This window comes from Bactrocera latifrons, unplaced genomic scaffold, assembly GCF_001853355.1.
Source record: "Bactrocera latifrons isolate USDA-ARS-PBARC rearing strain unplaced genomic scaffold, ASM185335v1 scaffold_15, whole genome shotgun sequence".
NCBI lineage: Eukaryota > Metazoa > Arthropoda > Insecta > Diptera > Tephritidae > Bactrocera > Bactrocera latifrons.
The window spans coordinates 1098890-1119202 of record NW_017534963.1 but is presented as its reverse complement, the minus strand read 5'-3'; the positions used below and the strand labels follow the sequence as shown (position 1 = coordinate 1119202).

At 36.1% G+C, this 20313-nt stretch overlaps 1 protein-coding gene across 3 annotated transcripts in view; it reads right to left on the bottom strand.

Moving 5' to 3' along the window:
• LOC108965918 overlaps nucleotides 1-20313 on the bottom strand; it is a 424784-nt gene that overhangs the window by 363400 nt on the left and 41071 nt on the right. The window contains exon 1 of one of the 3 annotated variants that reach the window (XM_018928600.1): nucleotides 1695-1783. The exons of the other annotated variants lie outside the window; for them this stretch is intronic. The gene's annotated coding sequence lies outside the window, so the exon portion shown is untranslated. Of the gene's footprint in view, nucleotides 1-1694; nucleotides 1784-20313 lie in introns of those variants that run through there. 3 annotated transcript variants of the gene reach the window in all.

Sequence of the window (20313 nt, the reverse complement as noted above, 5' to 3'; positions counted from 1 at the left end):
AACTGAACAGGTACATAAATGTCTAAAAAAAAATTTTTTTTTTTTAATTTTCCTAAGAAAAATCCATAGAAAAAAATTATATTTTCCAATGCAAGTAGAAGGTTCTCTATTTTCCGTGAGCCTATTTTTTAAATTCCATTTTAGTGTTTTCTTTAGTTTTGATATATTATTACAAAACCTTGAAATAGAGAAGTAACTTAAACCAGGTTTCAGACAGAATACAATATATATTCGCTGGGATATTAATAAGAGTTTCTTTTGCTGATATTCAGTTATATATTTTAATACAAAGATACATATAATATTCAATGTTTTCGACAATATATTATTTTTACAAAATTTTTTATTTTATTTTTAAATAAATATTTTAATAAAATTTTTATTAAATTATAAATTCAATATTATTTTTTTTTTATAATTTAAGAGGTATTTTTATTAATACAACATTTCCTTTTTAGATTAATATTTAAGTACCGAAAGTACTGTTGTTAATTTTAGGTCTCTATTGCTTCGCTTTAAGTTAAACCACCAATCAATGGATAATTCACGAAAAATATATAGAATATACAACAACTTTCAGCCAAAGCAATAATATCCTTCAAATATATTAATATTCAGCGCACAAATTTTGAACAGATTTGCCTTTTGAGTTAAAATAATAGCATTGATTTCCAAATAATCCAACTTTTTGCACGAGTTCACAGCAAGACATTTCTATTTCAATGAAATATTTGTAAATAGGTGTTGGTATACGTACGTAGTACGTATTTATTTATAGATATCTTTTACTTATAGAGACTCCACCTGCTTGTCCTATACATTTTTTAAGCAAAAATTTCCATCTGAGTTTCATTAAGATACCACTACGTTAAAGATGAAATCAAATATATTTTATAATAAAAAGTGATATTTTTCCAAACATATAATTTTTCACAGAATTTCACAATCCATTTTTACCAAAACAGTTACCAATAACACCGCTTTAACTATTATCAAACAGCGGAACAGCATTCAAAGTTAAAATACCACATTTGCGCTTCACTGCACACATACATACACACAACCGCCTGTCAGCAATTTAATGGTTTCTTGCTATGCAGAGTTATGTGCCACCCACTAACTGCCATGAATAGCAGCAGCACACTTTCACTTTCGTTTATTTGCGCTTCACGCACAATAATTCAATTGGAAAGCCTTTGCTGGCAAACAATGCGAACAACTTTTCACTGTTTACGTAGCATACCTGCAGGCGTTGCACGTACACTACGCTTTCACTAACTTTTAATGCTTTAAGGTAACGCTAGGCAAGACAACAAGCACAACAAACAACGGTAGATAAGTATTTTTAAAGCGGAAATTGTAATTTAAGCAACTTTATGCGAGTGCAAACTTTGAACAGACGTATTTATATATATATTTTATATGTATGTGTGGGTGTATTGTAAACTAAAACGCCACAAAATCATGCTGCGAAAAGGCAAGTGAGTGCCTAAAAGTAGCACACAGCCAAGTGGTGGCTGCTCTTAGAGGCGGATGACTACAGCTGACGCGGCAGCCTAGCCCAATTTTTTACACAAGCGCCGTGGTAGGTTAGGTATTTAATTGCGACTGTGTGGGCATTTATATACTTTAGCACACAACCAAAGCTATTTCTGAGCATTTTAAATTGATATTTGGACAACCACATTACTCACTTGCTTGAAATTTTACTTTACAGCTGTTAAAACACCTAAAAGTAGGCAACACTTTCAGTTATTTTTCATGATTTTGACGCACTAAACGCATGTTTTGCCTAAATTTGTTATTATTTTTGTATATTGCTGCTTTTATTTAATTTTTCATGAAATTTTTTCTCATTTGAGTTGAGAAACTCCACAAAGCCGTTCCGCATTTTTCAACGCGTTCAAACGCGCACATCAACCAACACACACGCACACACACACTATCGAATTACCGACGGACACTACGTCACGCTCAATGTGTGTGCTCACCGGGCAACAGTTCAAATGAAACTAGTTGCGACACGTCTGCTGGCGACGCGATTGCTCGCACTTCGGCGTCGTCGTTCTTCATATGCATGCACGTTCATGTACGAAACTGGCTCGCCCCATTGGATGCTGACCGTGTTCGCTAGCTAGCTGCCAATTGACGGCATTACGTCTGTGCGCTGCGCTGTGTGCTGCATAATATTAGGCGCGCGCCTCAAGTACGACGACAATGGCTTACAAAGTATACCCGATTTCGGTTATTTCGAACGCATGTAACGCATAAGAATTACGAATTTCGAACTTCGACAAAAAAAAAATCAAAACAAAATAATTGAGCAGCACAGACATCACGATTGTTGAAACGAATGCTCAATTTGAGCTTTACTGTGTCATGTAACGAAATGTGCACAAGTTCGAAAAATACTCTCACGTGTGGTTGTGTACGTGCGTAGTCGCTTCTAAATCCTAAAAACAGGCAAACTGTTGTACACAAAGCGTTGTAAGGTGCAGCACATGCTCGTGTTCACGCAACGGCTTCGTTGTTGGCGCTCGTACTTCGAAAGTGTGCCAACTGAGCGTCGCAGCGAACGCGCTTAGCCGAGCGGTGTACTCCGAAAATGCGCTCTTACGAAGTGAAAGAGCAACGTGACTCTCTGCGCTGACTCTGGCACTCTTCATAGCGTGTGACCCTTGCAGCTTGCTTTCAGCAAGAGCTTTCGTCTAAATGCTGTTGCGCCGACGTCAAAGCTTTGCCAGTTTGTGGGCATATATTTTTGTCGCAACACGGCTAGCCTGTCTGTTGGTTTGCACGCACACACACACATTTACATAGGCATGTTTTGTGTGCGCTTTGCCTTTTAACCTAAGCGCCGTAATGTATGCTAAGCATTTATGCGGCAGCTGGTTGTAGGCAAACGCAGAAATGACAGCAAAAACTTTTGCAAGCACAGCCATAGACGCAAAGCCATACACTCACAAATGCTGTTGTAAGTACATGTATGTATTTGTAAACGTAGCGTGTAAGCGTAGATATGTATGCCTTGCTGCAGTGTGTCATATAAAGCCACTTACAAACGCTCAAACATTTGCATTCGCATAGAAATATTTGTCCACAGCCACTCAGAATTTGGGTTCCGGGAATGCTTTGGTTTGCTTGCATGTTTTTGTTGTTTTTATGTCTGCTGTGGCATAAAGTATGATTTGCTTTGTTGTACTTCTGTGTGTTTGTGTGTGTGCGTTAGTGGAATTTCGTATGCGAAATATTTTTGCTCAACGCGTGAATTTAAACCAGAAGATCTCGCATGCGTATGTGTGTGTATACAAGCGAAAATATGACAGCGACATGCAAAAATGTCCACACATATATGAAATCTTAAGAATTTCAAGGAATGAGTATGTTCAGGTTTCAAACTCAACTGCGTTTGAAGCTATAGGCTTAGCTTTTAGCACCGTCAGTACCAAAGCGTGTAAAGAAATTACCTATTATTGTCTAGCATAACTGTATGAACTGAAGCCGATAGTAATTACTCCCTTAAAATTCAGGTTTGGTTGGTAGAAAGGTGCGGATATGAAGCATAGCCTACAATTAGGCAGTAATATATTTTACCCAAGACACACACCGTATTATTTATAAAAACAAATATATCGTCACCTAAAATGCAAAATAACGTATCATCAAAAAATTCAAAATAGAGTATCTTATTGATTACGCTTCACTACTTACCAATTACATACATAACATTACATATGTTCAACATTCTCAGGTTCGGCGCTTAGATATAAACCAGTTTTAACCAATATTAAAATTTTTTCACTAATGTTCCATTTTATTTTGTGTTTCATTCATGGCACGGTAAATTTCCGAAAATGTTTTTACGTTATTTTGCATTTGAGGGGACGATATGTAACAGATATATTGCTAATTTGATATCTGAATCCATCCGACACGAAAATAAAAAGTGAAGCAATAGCAACCCTTATTTAATAATTTTCTAAGCTCTATTCCCTTCCCAAACTACAGCACCGAACACCATGAATGCATTAGCCAAACTATTCTCTTATGGATAAAAACATCACATTCTTGTGCCAGAAACGATACTGGAAGATATTAAAATGAAGTGGATTGGGATAGTTGTCACCGTAATATCGATGAAAAATATCTCCAAATTTTTCCAAATTTTTTATAAATATTTGATTATGCAAAAGCTCTGTACGGAGCAGATTATGAGTTAGCTCAGAATCAACCGATGCACTATGCCACAAGTATGATGATTAGATTGTAACGTTGGGTTTCTACCCGCTTCTACTTCCAACTATTTTACAAAAACTGTATAGAAATGTTAAAAAAAAAATCGCTATAATCGATTGCTTCTCTTCCATGGTAGCTTTGTCGGATGAAAAAAATAGAATTTTGCCAAAAAGGGAGCAAAACAAAAGACTTTTATTTTTAAATAACAAAGTTTCAAGAATGAATATTATGTGCTGTTGAGACTGTTGGGTTTTTGATTGATAAAAGCGGCTGGCAATAGAAATGACGTGATTTTCACAGCTCGTGGCAGTCAAGTTTTTACTGTTCGTGCAATATTGTGTCAACTTTTGTCAGTGTATTCAGAAAGGTGTTATGTTGGTAGCGCGCATTATGACACGATGTTGACAGATTTTTTCTCAATTTCAAGCAAAACAGTGCAACGCCTCTTGTGTCCCGTCTAAGCATGGATACATTGCGTACAAAGTTAGGCGACTTGTTACTTTTGAGATATAGCCCAGTCAAATGGCCCCCAAGGTCACGTGAAATAATGCCTCTTGTGGAGCTCAAAGACAAAAGTGCAGCATTCTATATTCTAACCGAAATTCTTCACACGGTCATCGATAATTGACGCAAATGGGCGGAGATATTGAAACGTAGCCGTGACGGCCATTCGGCCAACATTTTGTTGAAATCATCCCTTTTGACCAAATTTGAGTGTTTAATTGCATTTCAATTTTGGTTGATTTTGGTTGTCCCTGTATAAAGTACTCAAAGAGGGTCGAGGTTGGTTTAAGCAGTTTATAGTGAATAAACCCAGTCTGGTCCCACCAAATTCACAGCATAACTTTCGCAGCGTGAATATTCGGCCGAGGCGACGACGTTGAAGCATGAAGCATTTTCTATTAATTTCTTTCCTTTGGATTGCTGTAATGATTTCGCTTTAGTTACGTTGTGACTTTGAGTGATGCTACAATTCGATATTAATGTTAGTGCAATGCTAGTATAAGAAAAAATACTTCTAAAACACATCCATCCCCTTTGAGATTAAATAGTGCTCTCGAGTAGAAAATTCAATATATGTATAGTTCATTGCGACAAAAAATCCAACAGAAAATATTAACTAAATTCCCTACGTAAATGGTATTTCAAAAAAATGTTGCTAACTTGACAGACCTTTCCTCAATTACTGTGCCAAACATGAGCGCGATCTGTCAACCAGTTTGTTTACAACAGCTGTTTAATTCGGTACACCTCAGTAGTGTGTTGCGATTTTTGCAATGCATGAAAATATTTAATAAAGAATTTGTCCCAAATTTTGTATTTCTAACCAAATTTCTGTTGCAGAATCATTAAGAATGCTGCAAAAGGCTTACGGTGATTCAGTTTTATCAAAACCACAAGCCTACGAGTAGTACAAAGCCTTCAACCCCGGTCACCCGTTCTGGACAGCTTTCGACCTCTTCAACTGATGAAAATATTAAAAAATTTAAGGATATGGAGATTGAAAACCGTCAGATAAGTGTTAAAGAGATGGCAAGAGAGCTCGAAATCCCTCCTAAGTGCGTTCGAATGTTCTTCAGTGAATATTTTGCGTTTGAAACGTGTTCTTGCTCGACTCATCCCGATAAAGCTGAATTTTTTCACAAAAAAAGTACCGTAAAATAAGGGATGGGTTTATGAGTTTGGCATGCAAACTAGTCAACAATGGTCAGAATGCATGAAAGAAGAGCCGAAAACAAAAAAAGCCAGCCAAAGCCGCTTAAAAATCAAAGATATGCCAACTGACTTTCTCGATGTTCGGGATTTGGTGCCTCATGAATTTGTTCCAGAGGTGCAGATGGCCAATAAGGAATCCTATGTGATTGAGGCGTTTGGGGGAGAACCGTCGCGCATCCGTCGAAAACGGCCGCAATCGTGGAAGAGCAATTTATGGATTTTACACAATGATAATGCACCAATGTATCGCGCCACGAATGGGACCGTATTTAAAGCCGAAAACGCAATAAATACTACTACTACTTTTTTGTCACAAATGAATGTAGTAAGTAGAACAACTAACTTACTCACTGGGTTACAAAAATGACTTTTTTCCACAATATAAAAGTGAAATTTCCGGAAAAGCGCACAGTAAAAGCATTTAACCCTTTGACAGCTAAGCGATGCACAAAATTGTGTTGCTTTGTGTACTTTATGAAATATCGCGTTCGTTTTGTTTTTGTAACTTTCCCCACTTCTGAGCCAAGTAAAGAGCACGTCGCGCTAAATTCAAAGCCAGTTGAATTTCAATAACGAAATATAAGTGCACCGAGCGCTTATATGTAGAGACACAGGTACACATGTATGCAAATATATATACATATATAAACATTTATATGAGTATAGGTATACACGCTGCCCAAATAAAATAAACAAGCGCGCTATCTATTTCAGACGAACTGCAACTACTTTTCCACTTTTTACCAACAGCATGCTTATTTATACACCCATACATGTGTGTGTGTGCGCCATAGTGGATGTGTGGTGTAACTGTGTGAATCGTGACACACATACACTCACACACACAAAGCAACTGTAGTTTCTCACACTCACCCACTTTTGTGCAGTGGCAACTCATTTTCCATGAAATGGCTTGCATGCAATTAGAACTTAATGAATTTTTAAATAGCATGCTTTTAGGCGCATGACATGCGATACAGCATAGACTATGCGGAGTAACGGTGTCTGAATAGTTGACTCAATTTCATTTTAGCGCTAATTATTTCCGGGCCGGTTGCAAAGAACTACTCAGCGTAGTTGCATTGAGAGTCATGCACACCCACACAAACGTCTATACACAGTTAGCTGTGTAAACTACTTACAAACATATAAATGTTTACTACACTCATATATAACACATTTTTAGCGGTACTTGCGCCCCAGCTACAAGCACACACACACACATATTTAAATGGGGGAAAGTGCTAGATACTTGAAAGCGCTAAATTGCTTATTAATTGAAACATTAATAAGGACGACTAATTGCACACACTCACGTACTTTAGCATGAACACGTGCGTGACACCCACACGCAGTTACATAGAAGTTGAAGTGGTTTTTTGCTGAGCTTCAGCTCCTTACTGATGTCATTAATTTGCACGGAAAATCTGTTTAAGGAATTAGGCGCACCGCATGTACGGCTCATATGGCCAAAATTCTTAGTGAGGTAAGCAACAAAAACAAAAGTAACCAAATGAAACGATCTTATATCAACTTTAATCTTACGTCGTTAAGTTTGATATGTAATAATTTTACTGGCATTAAAATATTAATTTGTAATGTTTGAAGTTATGCCGCATATGAGCTTGTAGAGCTCAAAAAAAGCTTATTCCGATTTTCGCCGACATGATTACTTTCTTAGGAATTCATGTGTCATTTCATATAACACTTCTTATTTCTATACTTAAGTACGAGTTGTTATTTGAAAGCCGCTAGGGAACTATTTATGCTCTAAAGGAGTGAAAAGAGAAAGGAACGATAAAAAAAGTTACACTTGTTCAAAAATTAGTGAAAATAGTGAAGAAATCCGGTAAACTTTGAAATGTTTGTATAAAAAAGCGAAGAATACCACGAAAGCCACCAATGAAATTTGTGAAGTTTGCGGAGGCGATGCTAAATCAGTTCGTGTAGCACAACCATGGATGGTAACAGAAGTCGAAAATTTGTGTCAAATACGACAATAATATGTGAAAGAGAACATGTTCTAAGCGTGATAAAGCTCAATAAATGGTCGCAAAACCAGGATTGACAACCCGAAAGGTTATGCTGTAAACACATATCGGAAAATGTGAAAATTATTTCTCACAGTTTTTCGCTGAGAAACCAGAAAATTTTACACCTACGGAATAATTCTTCTAGTGGAAAAATGGCAAAAATTGGTGGACGTCAGAACAATGCATATTTGGTGTAGTATTAAAAAAAAATAAAATAAATGCACTACGGTTTATAGCAGATGGTGATCTCGTGATACAAGTAACAACCTTGTATCGGTTATCGAGAAGCCTTATCCTAAATCTTTCGACCGTAGTATCAAAATTTCTGCGAGCACTCAGCGTGCCGAGATCATTGGCATGTAATTAATGCCATTCTGCGACCGGCCACGAGTTTTATTGCCAGACTCAGAGAACAGTTTTTAAATGAACATATGCCTGCATACTCAGAAATCTTGGCACGTTTTGACTTCATAACGAATCTTTTGCATCAAAAATTCACGAAACTAAACACTGGTGGTATTTTCGCCGATCATATAATTTACGAGTGGCTTAAAACTTGAGATGAAGGTGCTTTAGATGCATTTTGTCAGAAACGGAAAGAAAGGAAGCCCAAAAAGCACATCAACACTAGAAATCATAGCCACAATTCAGGATATGGTTTTGGAAGATCGCCGGTTGACTAAGATGGATTTAGTAGAGTCTCTACACATCCCATTAGGCAGTGTGTGCCATATTTTAATTGAAATTACGGGTTTTAGAAAGCTGTGTGCACAATGGGTGCCTGAGAGGAATAAAAACACATCCGTATAAGACATTCTCAGCAACATTTCGAGCGTTTTAAAAAGGATTAAGTGGATTTTGTGCGTCGATTCGTCACTATGGATGAGACATGGGTCTATCACCATGATCCTGATACAAAACAAGAAGATGAAGAGAAAACTTAGTTGTTCGCCTTCAAACAATCTCGTGTCCGGAAATCGGCGCAGAAGGTTAATGAAATGTAATAAATCGTGGATTTAAGCGTATGAGCCCGAAACTAAAGAGCACACGACTGTATGAGCCGAATCAAAAGTTGTTCGCGCACAAAACACTTCCAAGCAAATGATTACCTATCTTGTTCTAGAAAACTAGACAACCATTCTACTGACACAATTAATTATGTGACAGTTGTCTTTTAAGAAGTTAGGAAAGCCAAACAGTAAAGCAAGTTTTAACACATTAACTGAAACAACTGCATTTTTGAGCACTCAAAACATGATGACATGTTTTTTTATCCGTTGGTAAAAGATAAGCTAAAAGATCAACTTTTTTTGACTCCTGTGGCCAAAGTGCTTTGAAACTTGGTCTAAACACATGCAAAAATGTAGGTGTTAATGTAGGATATTTTGAAGAACGATATTTTGAAAACGAAGATGATTCTCTATGATTATATTTGGTTTTGTTCGCGAATACTATATATATCATATAGATAAAATAGAAGAGAAGCATATAAACAAAATGTATTTCAACTTTGCTTGACTTGAGTAAATGGTTCGTCCATTTATGCTATTATCATCGTTGTTCTTCATACATAGAAAATAATCAAAAATATTCGAATGAAATATACCTATATAAAATATTTCTAAAGTTTCAATAAATGTTATTATTTTTTTTTCTACGAAAAAATGTATGAAAATCATTGAGAAAGATCTGTTCTAACTCCATTTCCCCAAAGTACTGACTGTTTAGTATTCCTACGCGGACATATCAGAAGTACAAAATTACAATTTATGTTTATTTCTTAATGATAAAAGTAAACGTATGAGGATTAGAATTTAGATATCTGTACACTAAAGCGGGTCGATTTAAAAAAGCCGAAAAATGCGGTTTCCCCTAAAAACCTATTGGTCTAAACTCGATTTTGATATACCGATATTTAACATAAACATATATATCTCCAAGAAAGTGATTAATATCCGTTAGATAATCAATTAAGCTTCAAATGGAACAACACAGATAGAAGAGACCAGGTAAAAATTACTTAGCTGTTTCTATAAACTAGGACATTTTAAAGCTCACTGTCAAAAAGTGGTTCCCATAAATCCATAGATAGCAATTTGTTTGACAATTTTATTGATTTGGTTACAAGAATTTCTCTCTTCTTTCTCATTTTTACAACTGTAAGTACAAAAAGAGCTATCCAAAACGAAAGTAGCAAATCACATTAATCGCGGCGCCTCGATACACCTTGAGCATACCTAAGTGCTTTTATCGCTTTCCGAAAAGTGTAAAACAAAATGTAATAATCTCAAAATGAGAGGACAGAGCAGGTGAAGTACAGCAATTGTGTGCCACTCATAAATTGTTGAGGAAAACTTAAGTTTTAGCCATTCGGCGAATGTTTTATGTTTCGCTTAYTTCTGCTCAATCGAATAAATATCGCTTTACACGTGTACGTGTGGGCATGTCATTGCTTCTATGCATGTGTATTTGTGTGTATGTATGTATTTGTGTATTCATATTCGCAATTACCGGTGGGCAACAAAGTCTTGCCGCAACGCTACCATACGCGCACGCAGACACTTATCCTTATTACAGCCACAATTCACGGCAAAATATGGCGAAAGTTTGGCTCTACTTCACCCGATCGCAGCGCAGATACCAACAAACACACACGAATATACATATACTTAAGTGTATGAGCGTATGCCATATATAGTATATACACTGGTACACCCGAGGGGCAGATAAACGTATTGCTCGCTAGGTGGCAATGGCAGCCAGCGTTGGGAGCAACGAGTGGGGCAGTGGGAAGCACTAGCAACAACAACAACAACAATAACATCAGCGTCAAAAATAACAAAAACAACAATAACATTAACAACAAACATAAAAACAATAATAATAACAAAAACAACAACAATAAAAATAAAAATAACGACAACAACATCAGTGACCATTACAACAAAAATAACAACAGCATTGACAATTGCGAGAACAATAACAACAATAAAATAAAGGCAACAAGAACAACAATATAACAACAACAACAACAAACATAATGTTGTCGTCACTATTTTGTCCTTTCACCTCTATCTTCGCTAAACTCTATTTAACAGTAATTTTAACGTGTCCACCCCAGCAATAAATATGCACAGCGACGCCGCCACAGCGCAGCGTCGGCAATGAAAGAACGCCGGAAAGTTGTGTGAAAAAAAGCAGTAAAATAAAATAAAATACACAAAGCGAACGAAGCGATTGCTTGGCATTCTTACTTGCTTCGGTGCTTTCAACTACACATACATACACTTAAAATGCAAGTAATGTATATGCAGAAGTGTGTGTGTGTTTGTGTTTGCGTGTAGTTGTGAAGCGCAAATTGTTTTCACTCTTGTTTGTTGTACGTTCACCAACAAATGCACCATTATTTAGGGCGCTAATAGCGTGTGTCACACTTTTTACGAGCGTTCCGTTGTACATGTGGCCGTGTGTGTGCGTGTGCGTTTGCATAGCGTAGCGTAGCGGTTAATGCTTGCATACGCGTTTGGGGAACTTTTAAGGTGTGTACTTCAGCGCTGCGCCTGCATGGGTGTGTGTGTGTGGCTATCTTTTCCTCGTACAATTTAATTGATTTCGCTATGGGTGGGGTCAGCCTGTTAGTTTTAGTATAGGTATGGTATCTAATTGTCAGTGGATTGATGCAGACTCATTGATTTGGCTATCTGGATTCCATATTACTACTCCGTATATAAATAAGTACAGCTAAGCTGTTATAAGTTTTCAAAATATATGCCGTTATTTCCATCTCCATTGCCATATAGAGAATCTTCGTTTTTCCTGCGAGCACATTTGGCACCAATTCGTACCATTTTTGATTAAAATTAGCAACTAAGAAACAATAATATCGGTTGTGCCGTTTATTAGGTACAGATGATTCCTATTTGAGATATGAAAAATAAAATTCTAAGACCTGATCTACCAAATGTAGACCAGTAGCTATTTATAAAACCTGTAAATAATATATTAAAAATCAATAATTTTAATACTGTTATTTTGTACTTGAAACATTTACCGGCACCTAATTGAGAGGATTGGTTGATAGAGGAGGTAAGAAAAAGTAAGCTCCCATATTTTTAATGATGAATAAATTTTTCTATTTTTTATGAAAATGCATTTTTGAAATTTTAAATGGAAATATTTTTTTTATGGTCTTGGCGGTTTAAACACCATAGTTTCTGCCTTTAAGAAATCGAGAGAAAAGCAGACATTTGAAATTACTATGGAAATAATTTATATTCTTAGTTATATGTTATATTAAATTTTCCAAATCAATGAAAAATACATAATAATATAATGGGGAGCAAAATTGACATTTTTCCTAAACAATTGACCTCCAATGTCACAGCAGAAATAATGAACACATAATCTTGCAACATGTTGCTACAGATTATTATTATATATTATTGTCATTATAATTTATGAAATATTTTGCAGTCTTAATCATAGGTGGTGTAAGAAAAATTACAGAAAACTAAGACCGTATCGAGGATTTATTAAATATCATTGTAAACAAAAGAAAAAGAATAGATTCTCTTGCAGAAAATGTTTACAGAAACAACGTAAAATGAAGATTAATAAAAACTTGAGACCTACTCCAATCAATCTTCTTTAACTCACAAACTCTGGAAAAATGCTCACATGCCTTAAAATTTTGTAATGTGCAAGCAACATCTATCGCCCAAGGGTACAATATAAAATTTAAAATTCGGTTTGGTGAGTAAAAATCAAGCAGACAAAAATAATCGAGAATTCGTACCCTTTAATCATTAGCTGAATTCTTTCATGAACGAAATTACTTGAATCCAGACACAGATACATCAGTGCAGTTAATTCAATGAAGGCAGCTGAATTCAGTGCTAAACTTTGACCAAACCTTCCGTATTAATTATTAGGCTACTGTAGAAACAAATTTAGCTTAAAATTTATATCTTCAGACAACTAACATTTTTGAACTAGCTTTCCAATTGTGTAAGTATTGTTTTAGAGTTAGCGTAGGTTTAAGCAAAAGACAAAGTGTGAGATACATGAACACTGTTTTGACTTTGAAAAGATTTCAAGCACAATTCCAAAGTGTTACCAAAAAACACTATTTTCTACTGCTGGCCCTGAAATATATACAAACGCACTGCTAATACAACAGTAGTAACTTTTCGACTCACTTGACTTTGTTTACGAACAAATGACCTATTTGTTTCGAAATTTAAACTTATTAAAAGCCACACACTCACCAGTTGCACCAAAGAAATAAGACAAAGCAGCAGATCAACAGATACACGACAGATAATGGGTATACATACTCACAGGGCAGACGACACACGACACACCCTGCAGCAATGCGCTAAGTACGCAGCAGACCACCAAGCGGCCGAAAGCAGCATGAAGTGGCGAAACAAAAGAAATCGGAAATAATCTCTAACCGCGACAAATATACAAACAGAAAGGCGAGGCAGCAACATACCTACAATGCGAGTATAGGGGGTGACTTTTTTCATTCCTTTCTTTTTTTGGTTTCGTTTTGGGGTGAATTCGGCTTTATGACACTTAAGTCGCATTTCCTTGTGCGAAACTGACACGCAATCAGCGCTATTGTTCTCACTGCGGCTTCCCTGTACTTGAACTTGTACTTAAGCGCTTATGTACACATTTACTCTAAGTACTGCCATGCGAAGTCTGCTCATCTTAGTGCTTTGATTTTATCATAACTTCTTATATTTCATTACTATTTATACTTTCCATTATCCACTAATAATGCATGCGGTGTGTCGAGTGCGTCGAGGGTTGTCAGGCGGATTGTGAGTTTCTGGTGCTTGGAAGAAGTCACAGTAAATAAATTTCCACTTTTCTAGTACAAACAACACAGAAGTGTCCGGAATATTCAATAACGTGGCATGTGAATTGTGTTCTTTTACTCGGTAGAGCGGAAGGGGAGGTGTACAAACAAATACGCGCTCAAATGTGTAACGCTGGTAAATGCATCAGACGTCTGTTGGTTTTGGCAGAAAATACAAATTTAATGAGGTGTAAATTTTCTTCTTTGGTTTCTACATCCAAATGTTTTTGTCCACCGTCTGCTTTTATTGCTTTTCGAACGCCTGGGCATGTTATCTGATAGGGAGGTGGAAGCATTTATTTTGTATGTGGCATATACCTATACACCAATTAAAGTTAAACGTGTCGAATAGATCGCTGTAATCTATTAGTGGAAGAAATTTATAGTTTTCTGTTACACGATGATATGCTGCGACAGCTGTGACTAAGTACAAAGTAGTTTGAATCTATTACAAACAGGTCATCAAACGCGGTTATTCCTTCCAAAACAACAATCCTTCTTTGCTATGTGGTAGCAAAGTGTTTCACAAGTTCAACTTCAAAACATTTAAAGGCATTGACGATTTCTCACCGGTTTATAATGAAAGGTGAAAGTGTAAGTTATTTAGTCACTCAGAATGAATTTTATTTTATAGGAAGAAGTCTTACGGACCTCTCAAGTCCTTTCTAGTGAGTCTTTTTCTGGTTTTGGTGACGTTTTATCCTACGCTTAGTTTTCTGTAGGTTATCTAATGGGCATTAAAAACTGATTTACAAAGTGCTGATGTATGGAGTGAACTTTATATATCGTTTTGTACCCACACCCACACATATGCAGAGAACATTTAGAACTAAACCACCCGCCTACCACCATCAGTGGCGTGACAATCCTTTGTAATACACGTTGTTAGTTTTGTCGTAGTTTTCAACATTTCTGTGACTTGTAGTGACCAGAGTACGTAAGTCAGTTGGGTCAAACAATTAGGATTCAGGGCAATTGCCGCATGTATCGAGAACATTTTATACATATATATTATCTACAAAAATAAGTATACTGATTTTATTGTTGCAACAGTAGAAATACGGAGGCTGCTATATATATTTCTGGCTTAGGCAACACTAAGTGTTGCGAGGTGCAATCTGATATTTCCATTGGAAAGTTTGACACATTTTAGCATAACATCACTCAGAACGTTTTGTCATTTAATCGTGAATTGTTTTATTTACAGGGAATTAAAAAATTCATCTCGGCCAAAAAATGGAATTAACTCGTGCGATCATTTTTCACAACTTTCGAAGTGGATTATCACGACAAGAGTGCATCGATGAACTAAAATCTTTGTATGGCTATGAAGCACCATCTTATAGCACTGGGAAAAGTGGTACAACGAAGTCAATCGTGGCCGACGCTCGCTCGAAGTGAAGGTCGTCCAACAACACCCGTTGTGCCAGAAAACATCGATGCCGTACGTGAACTGATAATGCAAGACCGTCAATGCCTATGCATTTCTCCCATCAGCATACATTCGGTATTGCATGAAGCCCTGGCCGTAAAAAAGGTTTGTTCTCGTTGGATCCCGCACAATTTGACAATCCCTCAAAAAAAAATGCTCGTGTGGATTGGTGTAAAGAAATGCTGATAAAATACGATCGCGGTGCTTCAAAAAACGTTCATAAGATCGTCACAGGTGACGAATCATGGATCTATGCGTATGAGYCCGAAACAAAACAGCAATCACCCGTGTGGGTCTTTCAAGACGAGCCAAATCCAACGAAAGTTGTTCGTGGAAGAAGCACTTCGAAGCAAATGGTCGCCTGTTTCTTCGGCAAAACTGGTCATATGGCGACTGTTCGCTTGAGCAACGTAGGACGGTCAATTCTGAGTGGTACACCACCATTTGTTTGCTTGAAGTCTTCGGAGAAATTCGAAAAACGAACAAGAGAAGACGAATCATTGTGCACCATGACAATGCGAGCTCTTACACATCGGCTCAAACCAGCGCCTTTTTGACCGGCCAAAACGTCGAATTGATGGGTCATCCGCCGTACAGCCCTGACTTGGCAACCAGTGACTTATTTTTATTCCCACACATCAAAAAAATTATGCATGGTCAACGATTTTCGTCGCCAGAACATTCTGTTGAAGCATTCAAAAACCATGTTTTGGAGGTGTCTCAATCGGAGTGGAAAAAGTGCTTCGAAAATTTATTTGAGTGCATGCAAAAATGTATAAATCTTGATGGGGAATATTTTGAAAAACAATAAAACCATTTTCGTTGATAAATATTCCTCTTTTCATTATTAGGCCAGAAATATATATATAGCAGCCCTCGTAGAATGGCTCTTTTTTTGGCTTGAAGTAAGATATTCTGATTTGAGAGATTTGCTTCTCGTTCGACACGTAGGTTTTGTTAGGTTTCAGAGAGTTTTGTTCCGAAATTGTAATCTACTAAATGATAATTTCTATAGGAATTGAATAATCATCAATAATATTGGTCAACAAAGTTGTCGTTGCAGTCATATATATATTTAGTGCTACGAATCAAATTGTGCCACACCATATTGTGTTGGAAAAGTGAGGTTTTAGTCTTCAATTAACAAAAAAAAATGTATTTCGGGGGAGTTGAAAAAAAGTTACAGCTGTTCAAAAATTAGGGAAAATAATGAAGAAATTCACTATATGTGACCTGGTCTACGGAAAGGGGGCTTAGGTGTCAAAAAATCCAAAAAATCAATTTTCACATTTTAGTTGAATCGGATGGGAGATGAGATTTTTAACAGCTGTTTTTCGTAGACAATTTCACATATTTTGAAATTCTTTCATTGTAGCACAACAATGGTTCGCTCGCTTCCGTTCTGGAAATTTCGAAAATTCGATTTGTGGTTGGATAATGTTTCTAGCGGCAAAATAGCAAAAAGTGGACGATCCAAATGGTACATATTTGTTTAAGTTAAAATTTATTAGAAATACGAAAAGATTTTTTCGACTAGCCAATATTTGTCATAATATAATCATCATCAAGCTTTAGGTTGAATAGTTCATTTTTGAAAAATTACCTTGACGCACCGTTTACTATCATAAGCAAATGGAGTATAAGAATAATACCTTTTATATTTCGGGATTAGGGAACAAAACCAAATTTTAACCAGTGAAAATCACTTTGTTATTTTTTAAAATATTCTCCATTAATATCTGTACGCTTTTCCATTCGTTTGAACAAATTGCCGAAACACTGCTGCAACTTAGATTGAGGTATCTAAAAATCGTTCGCTCTGAACCCAACACCCGTCTCTTCAAGTGCGAAAAAACGTCGACCTCTTACTCTTTACGTGTTTAAAAGCAAGTCATTCGGTGCCAGGTCAGAATTATACAGTGGATGACTCATCAAATCGGTTGCTCATTGTTCCAGTGGTATGGTTGCAAGATGTGCTGTTTTCCCAAAAAAAAAAAAAAAAAAAATTGTGTGGCAGCGCTCCGAACGCGAAAAACTTTTGTTGAAGTTAGCTCTTCTTGAAACACCTATACCGGCGATTGCTATTTACTTTCGGGCTCTTACCCGTAAATCTAACATAGAACTAATTAACGTAAAGATATGACAACAACAGATATGTTTTGAAGTAGCGGTGCATGTTTTTCTAACATTCCCCACGACCAATCCACACCAGCCCTTTTTTGACCGAAGTTCGCGATTTAATTCGACTTTCCGATCGAGATGAATATTTTAAGTAACTGTGAGAAATATTTGGTGTAGTTATTGAATTATAGTTCGGTATTAGCACCTACATATTGAGTCTCCAATCTCAAAAAAAAAATAGGCCATAGGATTGAAAGCACACTTTTATGATGATCTGAGACTCGAGAGCCTTTCTCGCTTTCAATTTGGCAAACCTGACAAAATTCAATTCGACTTTTATAATTCAACAATAATATAACTGTAAATGCTTTGTTGCAATTTGTTCGTTATTTCACAATGCAACCAAATTGCATATTTCATGGCAACCGCAAACAAAACAATCTTGCATAGAAATTTAAAACAAAATTTATATAAATTGAAAACAATAAATGCGGTTTGTTAATGAAGAATAATTGCGAAATTCTCAATTAATCATTTATAAAATTCGAGTATCGTTTGTCAGAAGCTGAAAGAAAACTCGAAATTCCCCACATTGACACATACATATGTAGTATGTATTCTTAAAACCCTCGAAAATTAAATATTGTTGCCAGGCATTTGGTATGCAAAGCCTATTGTAGCTTTTGACGCAACTTAGCAATTAAAGCAAAATGCGGTAAGTTAACAAAACGCAAATACTAATATAGTCAAGCTAACGATCTAAGAGTGGCATTTGAAAATTTATTATTGCGTAAAGAATTGTGAGAATTTCTTAATCATAATCTCATGACTTATGGATGCGTAAACGCATAAGTTTTATTTAAGAAATGGCATTTAAAGTATTTTTTGTTTGTAGCACAGTTTCTAAAATCATTTCTCTGCAGAATAGTTAAACTAGCTGTTTATTATTGATAAGACTTGTTCTGCTCGGTAAATATGTTGCTTTGGGCATGTGTGTTCAAGTAAATACGTGGGGCATTCCAGGGAGAGATGATGGGCTAGAGATCGCTACATATTTTAAGTGCATACACAAGTTAGTGGCTATGCTAATTACAGTAGAGATATTTAACTGCGACTTACTCAGAAGATTAGAAGTAGCATTGGTCCAAAAAGCAAGGTGAGATATCATTTTTGTTAAAGGTTTAGAAAAAATTCCTTTTTTCTAACAGTTTCTCATTTATCATAAGTGGAAATAAATTCACAATATAAAGATCTCACTCTCTCAGAATAACTCTTACATAAACGAATTGTAGATATCCCTAAAACAGACAGTTTTATGAAATCAAAAAAAAAAAAAAAATTAAATAGATGATTGGTATCTAGCATAATCACTTTCGACTATGTATGAAATTAAAAGTAACTGTATTCTCATGGCAAAGTTAGTCTTCTAAATGAAGAATATATCGTATAAATTCTACCCAAAAACAAAACTTAGTGTTCAGTATACGCTCGACTTTTTGAAGTACACAAGGTGTTTTCCTTTCGATTATTCAGTGAGAATTTCATGACGTTTCATTGATTGGAAGTGAAGTTATTGCGTTTTATGTATCAATATGTTGAGCTTCGAGCAAAGAGCCAACATAAAATTTTATTTTGAAATTGGTAAAACTTTTACCGAAACGTTTCAATTAATGAAACAATATTATGGCGATTACTGCCTATGCCGTAGCAGAGTACACGAGTGGTTTCAAATGACGATCAACATGTGGGCCAATCAAAATCCGTGATCACCAGACATTCCATCGAAACTATGTGTGAATTCAAAAAAAAAAAAAAAAAAATGCCAAAATCATTATTGAAATTCATGGAAATGGAATTGACCATCTCCGAAACATCGATTTATCGCATTTTGACCGAACATTTGAGCTTACGAAAGGTGTGTGCACTGTTTGTTCCGCACATTGATTGACGTCAAAAAATTGCTCTCCTCGATCGACGCTTGTGAAAAATTATTTGGCCAAAAATCACGTTTTAACCATTAACCACTCACCGCATCCACCTGATATGGCACCGTGCGACTTCTTCCTTTTCGGAAGCAAATGCATTTGCCCATAAAAGGAAAGCATTATGCAGATGAAAATTCCATTCAAAGGGTTTGCACTAGCATACTGGCGGTCATACCGGCCCATGAAAGAAAAAGCAAACAGCAAAAAGCTGTATTGCAAGAGAAGGAGATTATTTTGGATAAAATAATTTGATTTTGCCGAAAAAACCATTTTTTCTGTTTTTTTTTTAGGTCTGTTTACGTTGGAATGCACCTTGTATGAACTATAAACCATCAGAGATCTTAACGGCATGATTGGAATATCGGAAGGATCAGTCTAAGAAAAGAGAAAGCACGTTTGGTTCCAAAATAACCAAATTTTTTTGGAAAAATTGTCGCATTAACGTCTGTGAAACAATGCTTTCCGACTACCAGGATGTCACGAAACGTATTATTACCGACGATGTGTCTTGGAGCTATGCTTTGGATTCTGAAACAAACGATCAAATGTTCGAATATGGTTACAAAGGTGAACCGAAGTCGAGAAATCACGTCAAAGGAGGTTAATAATCTAGGTTACGTTGATATTTTATTTTATTAGCGAGGCGGCCAAAGTGTAAAGAGAAATATTATTTAAGTATTATGCTTGGCTTGCGCGAAGGTATTTGGAAAAAGAGACTGGAATTATGGGTCGACAGCTCTTGCTTTTTGCACCACGATAATGCAATGATACGATGTGAGTTTTTCTCCAAAATTTCAACAAATACTGTGCCGAAACCATCGTATTCGCCTAATTTATCTGAAGGTACAGCGTACTGAAAATATAGTTATGTTTCAGTTTGCATTCGATTTAATTTTTTTTTTTTTTTTTTTTTTTTTTTTT